At 38.0% G+C, this 15,761-nt stretch overlaps 1 protein-coding gene across 3 annotated transcripts in view; it reads left to right on the forward strand.

The window, feature by feature from the left end:
• The first annotated feature begins 423 nt into the window (after positions 1-423).
• thsd7ba (thrombospondin, type I, domain containing 7Ba) overlaps positions 424-15,761 on the forward strand; it is a 301,550-nt gene continuing 286,212 nt past the window's right edge. For 2 of the 3 annotated variants that reach the window (XM_036139541.1, XM_036139543.1), the window contains exon 1: positions 425-702. The gene's annotated coding sequence lies outside the window, so the exon portion shown is untranslated. Of the gene's footprint in view, positions 703-15,761 lie in introns of all 3 variants that reach the window. The other variant, XM_036139542.1, reaches the window with a different exon arrangement.

Below are 15,761 nucleotides of genomic sequence, written 5' to 3' on the forward strand. Positions count from 1 at the left end.
ATCCATTGAAAACGCTGGAAATACCTTATAAAGCAAGACGAAATTGAAGGGGAAAGCAATTTTTAGTTGAAACACAAATCCACTTTTCCCAACAATGGTGGGAAATGACAATGCACCTATAGAGGACCCCCTCAGAGAATAAAGACAGGTTAAAGTACTCAGTGAGCAAACTAAAGAGGAAAGCGAGGACAAAGGAAGCGAGGGAAACTTTCTTTGAAGACCGTGCAGAAGAAAGGAACCGTGTGCTTGTGACTTTATTCATTCATCTGCATATATGCATATGCTGTCAAGAAATGAGGAGTGGGTGTGCTCTCCTGGAGACAGCGGGGATGGCTTATTGGAAAATCACACCTCTCAGCCAATGGTTTTTAAGAGGGAGGCAGATGTCATTTGACTGAGCTGTAACACCTCCCAGAGCCAGCACATCCCCTTCCTTCAGTGTGTCGGTGCGCTGTGTGAGCGCATCGCTATCACTGCTCCCTCCTCTCAGTCTGCGCTCCTCTCTCCTTTCTCCACGGCCTGTCTCTTGGCTTTCTCTCAGATTTTTTTCTTCTTTTTTTTTAATCGCCTCATCTTTCTGCCGTCCATCTCCACCCCTCCTGCTCTTCTTTTTTTTTTCTTCCTCTCCTCCCGTGTGATTCTTGCCCTACAGGGGAGAGATAGGATCTGTTACACAGCGCAGCAGGTTCACCAAGAACACAGGTAAGTCCCTATTTTTTTTTCCTGTGATTTGTGCACTTCAAATTGGGGGTCTATAACACTGGAAAACAAACAAACGCCTGATTGCTTCGCTTTCCAGCGCGCACACACATTGATTTCTCCACATTTGTAGTTTTCTCCTCGCTCAGTTTCTGCCGTGGTGAATTTGAAGTGCGGCTCTGACTGTTTTAAGAGGGGGGGCAGTGGGGGCTAACTTGTTTCATACCTTTTGTGGCGCTCGGATCGTTTTTTTTTTTTTTTTTTATAAGCGCTCTCGTTGCTGCAAAGTTGGGGCCACTGGCAGCTAGAAAGAATTAGGTTTAATTTACAAGGCTGTTACTGAGACATGCTTTGGAGGCTGCGTTGTTAACTAAAAGGGAAGTGGACGGCATAAAATAATTGAAATCAAGAAATATATATATATATATATATATATAAAAAAAAAAAAAGATAAGCAGATGTGCTTTCTCCGAGTGGTCAAGGCTGGTGGCAGAAAGTAAGTAAAGAGTTGCAGCATGAGCTCAAGTGTTCACACATCACAAGGGGACATTCGGAGCCTCTATTGATCCGGAGATGGCAGGCTCCCAGAAGAAAGCTGAGGGTAAATCCTGAGAGACTGATGGGAGAGATTTATCTTTTTATCTATATTTATATATAGACTACACACACACACACTAGTTTTTAACACTTCTCCCAATTTTCAAACAAAAATATTGAGACTGAGCATTTATTTACAGAAAACGCCAATGTTCAGCATAAAAACCAGCTGTTGTCATGATGCCCATGGGACTTTGAGTTTAGGTTTTTCTGTTTGCTTTTTTTTTGGTTCTCCTGTTTTGAGTTGTTCCTGTATTTTGTTGCTTAGCTCTTAGACTTTGTTTTCTAGTTTCATTTTACTTCTTCTTTTGCTACCCTTTGTCCATTACGCTTAATTATTTCCCCTGCGTTTCTTTCATGTTTACATGGTTTCTGTGTCCTTTTTTAAAAATCTATTTTCACTCACTTGCTGCTCTCCTTCAGCTGTAGCGATTTGCTTAATTGGACTCACATCTTCTTTGTTCGACAAATCAATCCACCCAGTATATCTGATGTCTATCATCCTCTCCTTGCTGGATTCTTCTCTTATTTTCAATGTTCCTGTACTCTTGGAACCTTTCAGACTCCTTGGATGCATCTTTTGGCTTGGTTCTCCATTCATGTAAATGCTTATATTTCATTTTATTAAACTACACTTTTCACATGTTTCTGTATAGCTCCTGGCAGCGCAGCGTCCAGCACCACTTCAGCATATAACAGCTGTATTTTCAAACCTTGAATAACAAAAAGAAATTATATATTCATTTTTCAAACATAACTATGCTAATATTTGAACTAAAATCTAGCTAAAATTTAAGGAAACCTTGTGTTTGTTTTCAGTCACAGCTCTCATGCGACTTGGCATATTCACGCCGGTCTTTGACATCGCTGTTGGATTCAGGCGGAATAAAAAATTGCAAGTGTCTCTTAATTTTCACCATAACTGTATCAAAAAAAATTTTTTTTTGAGGCCTAAGGTAAACCTTAGGTCACAGTGTTAGTTATTTGTTTTTACCAACGTTTATTCCCACTTCAGGTTTAAAAAAACGTAGCCTAATGTACGAGCGTTTCTATGTTTTCTTCTTCTCTCATTTACCAAAGTTACTAATGAGTGAAGCGGTTCTAATGACCAATGCTTCTCCTTAACTTTAAATTAACATAAATGACAATGCAAATTCACATCTGCAATTCAACAGCAAGCACATTACTGTCACTTAGATCATGTCTCTTGGTGGGCTTGACTACTTTACAGAGGGGCTGAGCAAGATGGCTTTTACCACAGTGATTGATGTTTAATTATTGCACAGTTGAAAGGTGGTCCGGGCTGATAAGTAATCTCTGAAGTTCATCTTTAGCTAATATTTTTTTCAAGGACCAATGCCCCACCGGCCGCGTCTGCGGTGTAAGAATAATCATTGCGCTGATGAATTTAAATGAAATCTGAAAATAGCTCTGAGCAAAAGTTGCGTTAGGTCTCATAAGTAATACAGCGGCGTGCTTATATTTCATTCATGACATAGTTTGCTGCACTCTCTTGGGCTGCGGAGAGAAATGAGAGAAATAGCTTTGTGATGTGAAAAGACACTGGTTGTTGAGGTGAGATAACATCCAGACTCACTGCAGTGGAAACACTAACAGCAGGAGCTGAAACAGCACTTTAATGGCAAGGATCCACACAGAAAACTTTCTCATTTCACCAGACAGGCGACAGTCCACAGAGTTGTGGGATTTATGCCACTTGGTGGCTGCCCGAACCCACTCAGCACAGCTCTGAGAAAAAAAAAGGAACGGTCACTGGGCTCTGCAATACCTGTTAATAACCTTTTCCTTACTTTAAGCCACAACAAAAAAACATCAGCGGAGGCAAGTGCTGCTGTGTAGCAGTGCCGGAGATACTGTTTACAATGTCTTGATATAAAACAAAGTCTGATCGTACACATGGCAAAAAAGAAGCCGCTTCAGCGACTTGCCTGACAGCCTCTGTCATTAACCCGGCACTCAGTCGGAGACCTGCAAAAATATCCGCAATTTGAGGAAATTAGAGCCAGAGAAATGGCAGACCTGGTGCCTTTTTCAGTCCACTGAGGCTTCTGTTCTGACAGCTACACTCAGTCTTTTTTTTTTTTTTCCTCCCCCCCCCCTGCCCGGCTGTGAGCTGCCCCAGGTGTGACAGGCAGCCGGAGTAATGGGGGACGTTTGACAGATGCATATTTCCAGCCTTGAAAGGTTCGTATAAAGAAGATAGACGGCACGGATTCAGACCGAGCGTGGGACAAACTGTTGGGCTGTAAATCACCTCAATGAGTGTGCCACCTTCTCCTTCGATTGATCCGTCACGTGACTCCGGCGACCCTTCCAACTTGCTAATTGCAACCCAACCTGATTATTGACTGAAATATGAGGGCGGCATATTGGATCCCATGTCATACTCCATTCTGCTGGTGGCTGAGTTCGAGCCAGCATGACCCTGGGAGTATGAGTAATCAGTCATTTGATTTCAGGAAATGAAGACTTTTGATGAGCATCATTGCTTCTGTAGAATATCTATACACCTTGGTGTATGTTGAAGTTATATTGGAGACTTATGGGGGTTATTAATCTTTTAAAAGGTTATCTGGGCACATAACCTCAAGCCAATGCAAAAGGATTACGTTACAGTTTGTACAGTAGGGTGCAGTATTTCTTGGAAAATAAACTGTCTCTGGTAGACTGTTCAGTAAAAGCCAGTACACACTTTTCTTTCTTTCAGTTTACTGAAGTTTGTTGTGTATACATGTCATTTAAAATATCTGGATGGTTTTACAGCATATTGAGTATTCTGGTGCTCAGATGTTCATACATAAATAGTAAAATAAGCTTACCTGTTTAGTGGGTGTAATGTTCACCATCTTAGTTTAGTGTGTGTGTGTATATACACACATACATATATATATATATATATATATATATATATATATATATATATATATATATATATATATATATATATATATATATATATATATATATATATATATATATATATATAAACTAAAAGGTAGTTTAATATGTACTACATTTTGGGAGAAGAACAACAGGTATTGTAACATACAACACACTTTATCATTACCAGTGCAGTTAATGTGTTTTAGGGTGTAGTAAAGTTTTTAAATTAATTGGTCATCGCTGGAATACAGGAACATTTTTGAAAAATCCAAGGATGGAAAAAACCTAGCACTTTAAAATGTTCTTTTTACAAAATCCCTTGTGCCGCACACCTTACAATTCCTATAATATAAATGGAACTAAAGTACACATACCTTACACTAAACCTTTTACCATTGTTCCGCACATGACACTCAACTTTACAAAGATGGACTCCCGCCTTTCTCCTGTTCTAACTTCCATGGCACTCCTGCCATCACTGTCCACACTCGCGCTCTGCGTGGCATGGATAAACCATAACTTCCTGTAACTGAACAGCTCTAGAACTGTAGCAGTTTTAATTGGCACTGCCCTTCAGCTCCGCTCATCCCTCATAACCACAATCATTGTCTCTGGTCAGGATATCCCATTCAACTCCTATCCAATCCAACTTCATTTATAAAGCACTTTAAACACAGATAGACTGAAGTGCAGTAAAAAAGCACAAATATAAACAGCATTAAATTCAGAAATATTCATTAAAAACAATAAACAAGAAAAAACTGGCATAAAATCAATCAACACCAACATCCTCTTGAGTATTTAAAGGAAAGGACACACCTTTTTTTATGAGTCTTTAAAAGAGATTTAAAAATGGTCAAACAGGACACCCGCCTTTTATATACAGCGGTAAATCATTCCAGAGTTTGGGACTGGTTACTAAGAAAGTATGGTCCCCTTAGTTCAGTCCAGCCAAAATAAGAACAACTAGAAAAAGCATTACCACAGTTCTCCCGTTTCCACCACTGGCTCCCTGTCTTTACTCTCATCCAGTACAAGATCTTCCTACAGCATCAGCGTCTCCATGGAAATGCCTCCAGTTACCTTTAAAGAACTGCTCACTCCACAACACATCCATTCAATAACTTCATCACAACCCCAAATCCCAAGGACCAAACTAACCTCTGGGAGAACGGGTCGTCTGTACAGATGCACCGCACTCTCCAGAACACCTCAGGGCATCACAGACTAGAGTCCCTGGAAAAAAAGGATTAAAGAAGCCACTATTCTAAAGACTTCTAAAGTAATTTCATTTTAATCATTTCTGATTGTACTATATTATTTCATTCTACTTTTTAACAGTCTTTTAATTGTGACACTCTGAGACAGGTAAACTGATGTAGAGTGCATTAGATGGATGGATGGATGGATTTATTATTGGTGATTAATGTCTAGGATTTACTAATGTTTTCCTGTTTCCCCTTAGAATAAAAAGTATTGTGATAGAAGTCCACATCCCTTTGTCATCCCTCAAGTTGGAAAAGACAAGAGAACATGACTTTAATGGAAGGTCGATTTATTAATCCTCATCAGTGAAGAAAGGCCCACAATAAAGCAGCTGTTCTCTTAAACCTATTTGGCAATATCTACAGTTACAATGGCAAATTAAGTTTTAAAACAGCTGAACTTGTAACAAAATGACTCAATTTAGGCAACTTTTTATAGTAATTGTGGGCAGAATGGGAAGGGAGGTAAAACAACTCGCTAAAGCTTACTGTTGGCAAACAGCAGCAAAGGTTGCCATCTTGGGAACCCAAGTCTCCATAACAACTATTTAATCTAAAGATGTTTACACATCTTCACCTGGGGTGCAAATAATTGTGTTCTAATTCTGATAAATATGATATATGCAGTTAACTGAGCTAGCCATTTCACAATATTTGTCTTTAAAGGAAACTTATGGAACATCCATATTCATATTTTCATAATGTTGTCTTGTTTCCTTCTTTGACTGAGACTTGTCTTCACACTGTTTGATGTCATCCTATTGTACCATGATTAAGACCTTTTTTTGTTTTAAGTTTATCGATGAAAAATTTGCTCTGAATCCACTTTTCCCTCTGTTGTTGCATCTGGTGGAACGTCTGCGCTTGAAGGTTTGCACCCAAAACTAGTTTATTCTGGAGCTCTTGGGGAAGTAGTTTAATTTAAATGTGATGACACCAATTAGCACGCTGTTACAGTGAGTGCTACGGAGAACGTAAAAGGGTGTAATCTTTCTAATTGTATTATCTTGTGCACATTTTGATTGAATACTAAAAGTCACCAGTAATTTTGTTTTTAAAGTTACAGGTCCCTTTGCACATTTTGTAGCAATGTCATTCTGCTAATTTCTCCTGAGCGTATTGGTAGTATACCGAGACAAAGAAAATGCTCAAATCCCATTTAGAGTTTTACAATGGGTTTTATTGTAAATCTTCAAAAGATTTTATTTTGTAATTACATTTTTATTTGGTTATGGTTATCCTAGGCTAACTAACACATGGTTGGTATCAAATGTCCTATAGGAGAAGGCAGATTTTTAATTTCCAAAAAATTCAAAAAGGGTGCAATAGATATACGTAAACTGATAATAAAAAGTAATAAGGGAGGTAAATGTGCAGCAATGTTCCATTGCTGATTTAATTTCATATGTGCGTATTGTTGCGCTTGTACAAAAGCGTTGATAAGAAACTTTAAAGATAAAATCACTTCCTCTGCTTTGTTTTCAAATACTTTATTTCAGTTTAGGCAAAACATGTTTTTGGTGACTTTAGAAATGTCATGGCGGGTAGTTTATGCCTTTGCATTAATTTGGATATTACAGTGTTCTATAAACCTAAATTGCTTAAAGGGATCTAAAATAATTTTAATTATCAAATAGATACTACTGAAATGTTAAAAGAATTCTGCAAATCAATTTCAAATGTTAAAGTATTCTGGGGTGTGGTGGTGGGGCAGGGGTAGTGTGCGTGACACATGCACGCAGGCTTCAGTCCTTGACGTGGTCGTCCACAGTTCAAACCCTGGCCTGTGGAGCAGCTGTCTTCCCCCTTCTCGCCCAATCCAGTTTCCTGTTGATTCACTTTTGGATAAAAAGGCCACTAGTGCCTATATATATATATATATATATATATATATATATATATATATATATATATATATATATATATATATATATATATATATATATATATATATTAGGGCTGGGCAACGATTAAAATATTTAATCGCCCTGATTAATCGCGATTAATCGCGATTAATCGCATTGTATTTACAAACTCCAAGAATGAATTCAAAAGTAGTGTAAAGAGCACTTTTATTTTAATGTTCTGCTGCCATATGAACCAAAGTGTTGTAACATTTGTAGCACTTATTTTATACTGGATATTTTCAACCCATCTATTGAATTTAGTGCACTAGTTGATCTTTTCTTCATAAGAGAACAGCAAGCACTGCAGCCAAAATATGGCCTTTTTTGACCTGCTGTATATTAGCCAGTCCCTAAGCTTGATGTATCATGAAACTGTTGACCTTTTGGGTTTTGTGGTTTTTATTTTATTACTACAATTAAATAATAATAATAATAATAATAATAATAATAATGTTATGTTCAGTGTTTTTTCGCTAATCCACCTCTTATATATTTCAATCCTTATGTAATTTTGTCTGTGTTGTGTGCACCTGCCTGTTGCTTTAATCCTATACATTTCCCCGTCGTGGGATAAAAAAAGGATTAGCTAATGTTATCTTATCTTAAATAACACTTTTTAATATATGTACTGGGTTCTTTCAAGGTCTTAATTACATGTTATGTGTGGGCTCCAGTAACATCCATCCATCCATCCATCCATCCATCCATCCATCCATCCACTGATCTACCTGGATGTTCCCTGGAGGACTGAAACGCCTCAGTCAGAGACGTCTGTGGGTCTGTCGGGGCAATGAGAGAAGTTTCGTCTCCTCTCTCCGTTTCTGGGGCTCGACGTTTTCATGTTTTTTTCACGTGCTTAGATAAATTTGTTGTGTTTCCACTGAAATGAACCGGCTTTTTACAAAACATACAGCTTGATTTCATTTACGGTATTAAAATAAAGCCAAACGGTGCTACATCCTCTGTTCATGTTTTTCCGCTGCTGCGGTCTCTCTCCGCTGTTTGTGTGTTAAGTTTGTGTGAAAGCTGAGTGGGCGGGCCAGGCTGAGCCTGCGTGCTGATTGGCTGGCGCTGCTGAGCCATGTACGAGAGGGGAGGGGAAGCGGGAGAGTGCTGCCGTGACAGCGCGCTGCAGTCAGCGCGCCTGCTGACTGACACTGACTGAAAGCATTTGAGCAACATGCGTTAATGCGCGATAAAATAAATATCGCCGTTAATAGTCTAATGAATTAACGCGAAATTAACGCGTTAACTTGCCCAGCCCTAATATATATATATATATTCTTACTAAAAAACTCCTTTTAAGCTAACATTGAGGTCATGTTGCCTTTGGTTCTTGACATCAGTTTCGCAATATTCTGGCTAGTCCATCCAGTATTACAGCATCCATCATGAGCATATTATCTAATTACAGCTTTCCGGAGATCAACCTTTGCTCTATTAAAATCAGTCATTCAAAGAAACCACCTCCCTTTAATTTTTAGTGACAGTTTATTTTGTTTGTAAAGAATTTGCTGCATAATTAATTATGAACTGTAGGCAGGTAACCTTGTTTGCAAATAAGCCTTTTTAACCACTTGGTTTTGTTTGCAAAAAATTTCGCTGCTAAACAAGATAAATATTTGATAGGGAAAACATTTTGGTGTAAATTTTAATAGTAGTATTTTCTTGTATTTTACTTTTTTCTATTATTATTCTGCCTAAATGCAATGAAAGGACTTGTCTCTTCTAATAGGATGAGATGCAAATGCTAAGCTATGTGTGTGTGTGTAATAAATGGCTCACAAATGCATCATGACGAATAAAATGTCAAACAATTTCTCATAAGAGGAAGCCTCATTACTGCCCATGATGTGTCCATCAGTTTGTCTGATGTAAAAAAAAAAAAAACACACACACAAAATACAGGTAAGTACTGCTTACTAATGTAAGTGCAAGAGACAAAATGTTAAATAGATGCACTTTTTTTTTTGCATTTTTGTAAAACTAAACCACTTTACTGAAGCTGCAGATTCCTGTTTTTTGTTTTGTTTTTGTTTTTTAAGACCTTTAATCCTAACTTATTTACATTGCTGAAACTATTTCTCATCTGATGCAATTGTAATTGAACTCTAAAACGCTGAAATAAAATCTTTGTCCAGTAAGAGGAATCTTTTGTCCTTGTTAGGGTATCGGCAAAGACACAAAATCTGCGTTTCACAAAATATACATGTAATATAGTTATGCGTATCGATTTCTTTCTCTCCACTTCTTCTGGTTTAATATTTTATTAAGGGGCATATACATTTCTATCAATTTTGATCATGACGTTAATGATAATTCATACAATTTCAACATGACTAAAAATTCAGTTATGAATGGATACTTTTAACTTAAAACATTGTTTTAGAGTCTCATCTCTTGTTTTATAATACTACCTCTACACAATTACCACTGCTAAAAGACTTCTAGTTAATATTATTATTTTTAATAAGTTAAGTTCATTAAATTGTACTGCTCATTCATTGTACTCTAGATTGAATGATGAAAAGTTTAAAATGGTAAACATGCTAAAACTCACAGCTTCATAGGTTAGCACTTTGGCTTAAGAAACCCCTTTTAAATATGATCCCTCAAGGACCACTGACATATTGCCATGGCTCAATGAGGTCAAACTGTAGGAGCAAAAAGGCTGGTGCTTAGGGCCATATTTTATTTTTCTGTGCAATGATCTAAAGGCCATGCAGCAGAGCCACTGTTTCACACGCTGTTGGAAAGGATGTTAGCCACCAGCTCTGCTGGCGCTGTCCCTTTGATTTCAGAGATGGAGAGATTGTAATTGTAGCCTGTCAAAATGGCACAACATCTTTTTATGCTCTGATGTGCTGGCATCAGTAAATATTCCATTTTACTGTCTAAGGGATGAATATGAGGACTGTTTTATGTATTTCATTTATTTAAGTCTGAGCCACACCTGGTCAGCTGGCTGTTTTCTCAGGCAATTGGCCATTGGGCTCCTCTTCAATAACAAGACTTGGACTATAATTTTGGGTGATAGTTTCTTTTGTTTCCAAAGCTATTGTGGAATAATTGGCCTTGAACTGTGGTCCTTCCTCATAGAAGCTGTTAGACTTTACAACTATCTCTACTCCCACCAACCTTTTAATGAGTGTTTATATCCCTGCTTTTAAAAAAACACATATGTTTTCATTTCTTGTAAATGGCATGTCACAATTTTTATGCACAAATTTACATGCACATTTGTTTTGCATTTCTAAAATTACCCTATTCAGTTACACAGTTCTTATAGTCGGATAATGCAAATATTAATAGATTTTACAGTATTTTCTTAACTTGTAAGTTTGCCCTTTACTATATAGTCTCTTACTTCACGTTGCTGCTGGTAGAATTTTCCCACTTAGGGATAATGAAATATTTTTCTATTCTACCTCCATAAAGTGACAAGGGAGTGTGTATTCTATATGTTTACATGGTTCACATACTTTAGGCTCCAAGTAACAAATGGAAACTATACTGGCTGAATATCATTTTTCTTTTTTCTCTCATTAGATGTTTCAGGTGATTTTATTTATTTTTTTAAGCTCAAGGTTCAGTTTAAAAATATCTTTGAAAAGAATGAACCGTTATATCTGGAACTGAACCCAGTGATGTTTCAGTTCCACTGAGGAAAGATCCTATCATCACATGGGAATCACACTGTGTAAATACAGTGCATGGATAGAGTCTGAATTACAATCCCAGTTTTAGTATGCAGCACATGCTTCCAGTCTAACATGGTTTAGGATTAGTGAAGTGTTCAGTATAATGGTGGTGAAATAAATCTGTTAATTTTATTAGCTACAGCTCTTTTGATTTTCACATCTATTTGCCCTTGCGGTATTAAAATTTGAGTGAACATCTAGTCTTGCCACACAAATTTTTATGAATGTGAAGCTTAGCACACTAATAATAGTCATCAATGAAAATGTGGTTTTGTGTCGGGGCTGAATCCCACTTTAAGAGTGAGCTCAGGAAGTGATTAACCATGGTAGCAGCGACCTGGGATTTCTTGATCTCGTTACCTCTAGTTGACACAGGGCAGTAAAACATCCGATTGACAGCGGAAGAAGGTCATCGCTCTCTAAATACAGCTTCAGTCATGCCCCTTATAATGGGTTATTGTTATATTCCTAAATTATCTAAAGTCCAATTGTTTGTCAAATTAATTTATATGTACATCAACATTTATTTTTTTATAGCCATTAGTAAAATAGTTTGATAACGTTAAAGTAACAAAGATTTATTACTTAGAAAATGTGATGAGACAGAACGTCTTTCAGCAAGGTGAAAAGGCATCATGCTATGTAAATGTGATTTAGCCTTATTAACAATAACTATATTTATAAAAATTTACAAAGGTTTTAAAACCACAAACATTTTTATCATACAATTGCTACTCTTTAAAGTTCTTTACTAAGATTCCAGAAAAAGTGGCATCAGCTGGCTTTAAGTGCTGCTATACTTTTCCAGCACTTCAGACCAACACAAGGAGCAAAATTGCATCATTCTGTTCTTGAAGCCCAGGTTTGGGAGTTTTGGCAATTTTCTCTTGACATATTATGAGCAAAACGTTTGTACAGCAGTCCTGCTCATGAGTTCTTTTTAAGTATCAAATATTTTGGTCAGAAGTAACTCAGTTTTTTGTTTGCCACCTTCAGTAAAATAACTAATTTCTAAGTTTTTTTTTTAAGTATGTGTTTGCATATGAAGATGAGTATTTTAACTTTAAATCTGAATCCTTGTTAGGCTAAAATGTTCCCTCATACCTGCCTAGTAAGGTAGTGGCCTCCCCTTCTTCACCTGTTGCTGTATACTGCCGATCATCAAAGTCCCCTTCTCCCTGACTTACAAGCAAAAAAAAAAAAAAAGAATAGATTTGAAGATGTTTCTGGCTCTGAAAATCGTTGAGTCATGGAATGCAGCAAATATTTCTGCACCTCTTATTGAAATACCTCAATGAAACTAAAGAGAAGTCGACCTCAAGAAGCAGTTTTCAGAAACTGCTCCAGTCTAAGCTAATATTGAAAGCCCCGGATATGAAAATGGTTGCTGTAAGTTTAACGTATTCTGTGTTTAAGACTTTTATTGAGTAATAAAGAAAGTAGTTATCAATACTGCTTGTTGGAAAGATGGACAACAGTTAGTAGCTGATACACCGAAAAAGAGATGTGGCAGAAATTTGGTTACCTGGCAAAGAAGGATAAAGATAAAACGAAAAGGGGCTTTTTCAGTTTTTGAGTATCTGCACTAAAAGAAACACTAAAGACTCACCAAACTTCAATTATACAATTCTGCTCTGAACAGAAATTTATTCAAAACAGAGATTTAGGGGAATAGATGGTTTATGAATCCTCTATTCATCCCCCCAAAAAATATCATAGCCTCTTCTAACACAAAGACCAGCTAAGACTGAGACAAGCATCAGAAAACCTGAAACTATAGGCTGGCTAACATGTGACTGGATTGTTCAACACAAATTAAAGTTTGTGAAAACCCAGATTGTGATTTGGCATAACTTTACTGCATTTGTCAAATCAATAAGACTGGGGATCCTTATTTTTGTATTACTTTTAGTTTTGTAGTATTCTACATAATAAGTTCTTGAAAATTACTCTTAAATGTCATGTCATAAATGTGACAATCGCGATGTAATATTATTTTACCTGTAGCTGTAATACTTGTTGTCCTTTTTTCAGTTTCAAATAAAGGCATAAAAGAGATTTAATTTAATTAAGAAACAACAAAAGACAGTCTAAGGCTGAGGTAGTTTCCACCTTTGTTCCCTACAGCTTCCACTAAAGCTGAATCCACTTAGAGAAATCTTCCTCTTTTAGCAAGGCATTATCATTGACATGGTTCGTGGCCATGATTTCACGGTCCCGCATCCCGCTTTACGTTGGTCTAATGGAGGACAGGATGGAAGCAGTTATTTGGGCAGAAGAATCATAATGCTGGGCTATTGGGGCTCCAGATTGCAACCCAGAACACAAAACACTTTTTTTTTTCTTCTTCTCCCCCCCTAAAGTCTATTACATTTGCTGACCCCAACACACCACCAGTTTTCAATTACATTAGCCCCCACCCCAAGCCCCACTTGGAATACAAATGCAGGAGCTCGAACAAGTCTTATCTTGAGGGTCTCTGTCAAGTAGCCAGCTTATTTGTCCATTGCTCTTTCTGACTCGCCACACAGGTTGTTCTTTGAGTGTTATCCAGCTGTCAGGCAGCTGAAGGAGGCTGTCACAGAACCTGCTCAGCCTCTTGATCGCCCGCCGGCCTTTTAGCTCGGATCCCCTGCTTCCATCACCCCTATTAACTTCGGATCGCTGGCTGCATTCTCCAAATCATCCTTGCGCATAATAGAATTAGTGCAGCAATACAATTCCCTCCTAATGGTCAAATGTGTGTGTGTGTTTTTTTTTTTTTTCTTTCACCTGCTGTACAGACCTTCTGTCTCAGTTGGCGTTTCTTTGGTATTCCTCTGGTGTGTCTGAGGTGTCAGCAGTAATTACATCTAATGAGAGAAAGGAAGGGAGTTGTTCACCTGAAGCGAACAACATTATCTATTGTGAAAACATGTTGCCGCCATCACGCTGATGGAAGCGTGCAGCTTCGGTCGGTCAAATCTGATGCAACGCCACTTTGATTTTGATTTTTCAGGGTGAGCAGCTGTGTGGAATTTGAGCTCTTGTTTGTATCTGTCGGATTTAGAAACTGAATATATTATACACAAATGGATGTCACAAGTATTGACTGTCAGGTGAAAGGTATTTTACTCACGACTTAGTGATGTGTACTTAGGAGGTGAGAGGTCAGGCTGATCTCTGCGGAGCTGCTTGAGAGCAATTTTACTTTGTGTGTGTGTGTGTGTGGGGGGGGGGGGGGGGGGCTGTTTTTCAAGGGCAAACATCCAAGTTAGATAAGGAAATGTCAAAAATAAATCTTAATGGATTTATAGAACATGCCTTTTAATATTCCAGCCCTGAAATTACGTGTAATGGCTTTCACATTATGCGGTGAGCCAAAGGTATTTAGAATTGCCACACAGTTGGACTCTATGCAGCCCTCTCTATGCAGACTATAAAGACAAAAGTGGAAAATGTGTAGCATGTTGCTCTAGTGGGTAGAAAGAAGCAGCAGCACAGTCCTGGGTTCAAAGCCCTGGGCCTGAACAGCAACCAATCAGGGTGTGTCTGACATTCAGGCTTTAGTGACCTGTACAGAATTGAGACAGTTAAAAAAAAATGAAGTTTGTAGAACTAATGGAGCTCTTTCTATTTGTTGATTTGCTATACGAATCCAGGAACAGTTGTTATGTGTCAACAGAAGTCCTTTTTTTAAGAACTGTACCCTGTCCTTGAATTGATCCAGGCAAAAATAACTATAGGGTAAGTGGGCCAAGCTGTGTACGCTTGAGGCCCAACACAGTGACGCAGCAGTGGAACCCATATTTACCAGAAACTTTAAATGTGAGTAAACAGTGGCTTCTATCATTGCCACCTGAAGACCTTGGAAAAAAAACAAACAAACAGAAAAAACAGACGAAATAATTGCTTGTAAAGACCAGAGTCATCAGCTTTGTCTGTTTTCCAATCTCCGGTTTTATGAAGCTTTCGATCCGACCGGTAGTTTTAACTGATTCTGTTTTCTATTTAAAAGCTAGAATTAGCAGAACTGAACATGTTTCTAGCCTTCCTGCTGTGAGTGGTCTTTATTTTTTTTACAGTACTGTCATGATTCTGTGACTGAAAGGAATCTTTCAGGCCCCCCCCCCCCCCCCTGAAAACACAAAAAAGAAGGGGTTTACCGCTTGTTTGTTTTTTAAATCATGGCAATAATGATTAGGGGTTGATGTATTTTAAACAGTTATTAACATCTTCTATTGGCAATGAGCATAATATTTAACACAATTAGCATAGCATTAGTATTTTTAGAGTAAATGGTCATTATGTGTATTACCTAAACACTACCAATATTTCCCAGTTGGACCGGATCCATGACCAAAGTATATAGTGGCAGCTTTGAATAAGGATGATATTGCGTTCTGCCCAAGGTGGCGTAGACTGGCAGGGGAGGAAGGGGGCGTGCCATGAGAAAAAAACAAAAAAAAAACAGCCATGGAACAGCCTTCTATTGGTTATTTGCATGGGCAGACAATGCTTTTTTCCCAGTTTTGGTAACTTACCCTCCTTGACTCTGTGGTGGCATCAGACATCTTCTGTGGTGTGGTTTGTTGAAGCAGCAGCTTATCTGTAGCTGAGAGGAAGCGGCCGGATAAACTCATTAGGAGGGCCAGTTCTGTCCTAGGATGCTCCCTGGACCCAATGCAGATGGTGTGAGACAAAAAGAC

The sequence above is a fragment of the Fundulus heteroclitus genome, chromosome 7, assembly GCF_011125445.2.
Source record: "Fundulus heteroclitus isolate FHET01 chromosome 7, MU-UCD_Fhet_4.1, whole genome shotgun sequence".
In the NCBI taxonomy this organism is placed as follows: Eukaryota; Metazoa; Chordata; class Actinopteri; order Cyprinodontiformes; family Fundulidae; genus Fundulus; species Fundulus heteroclitus.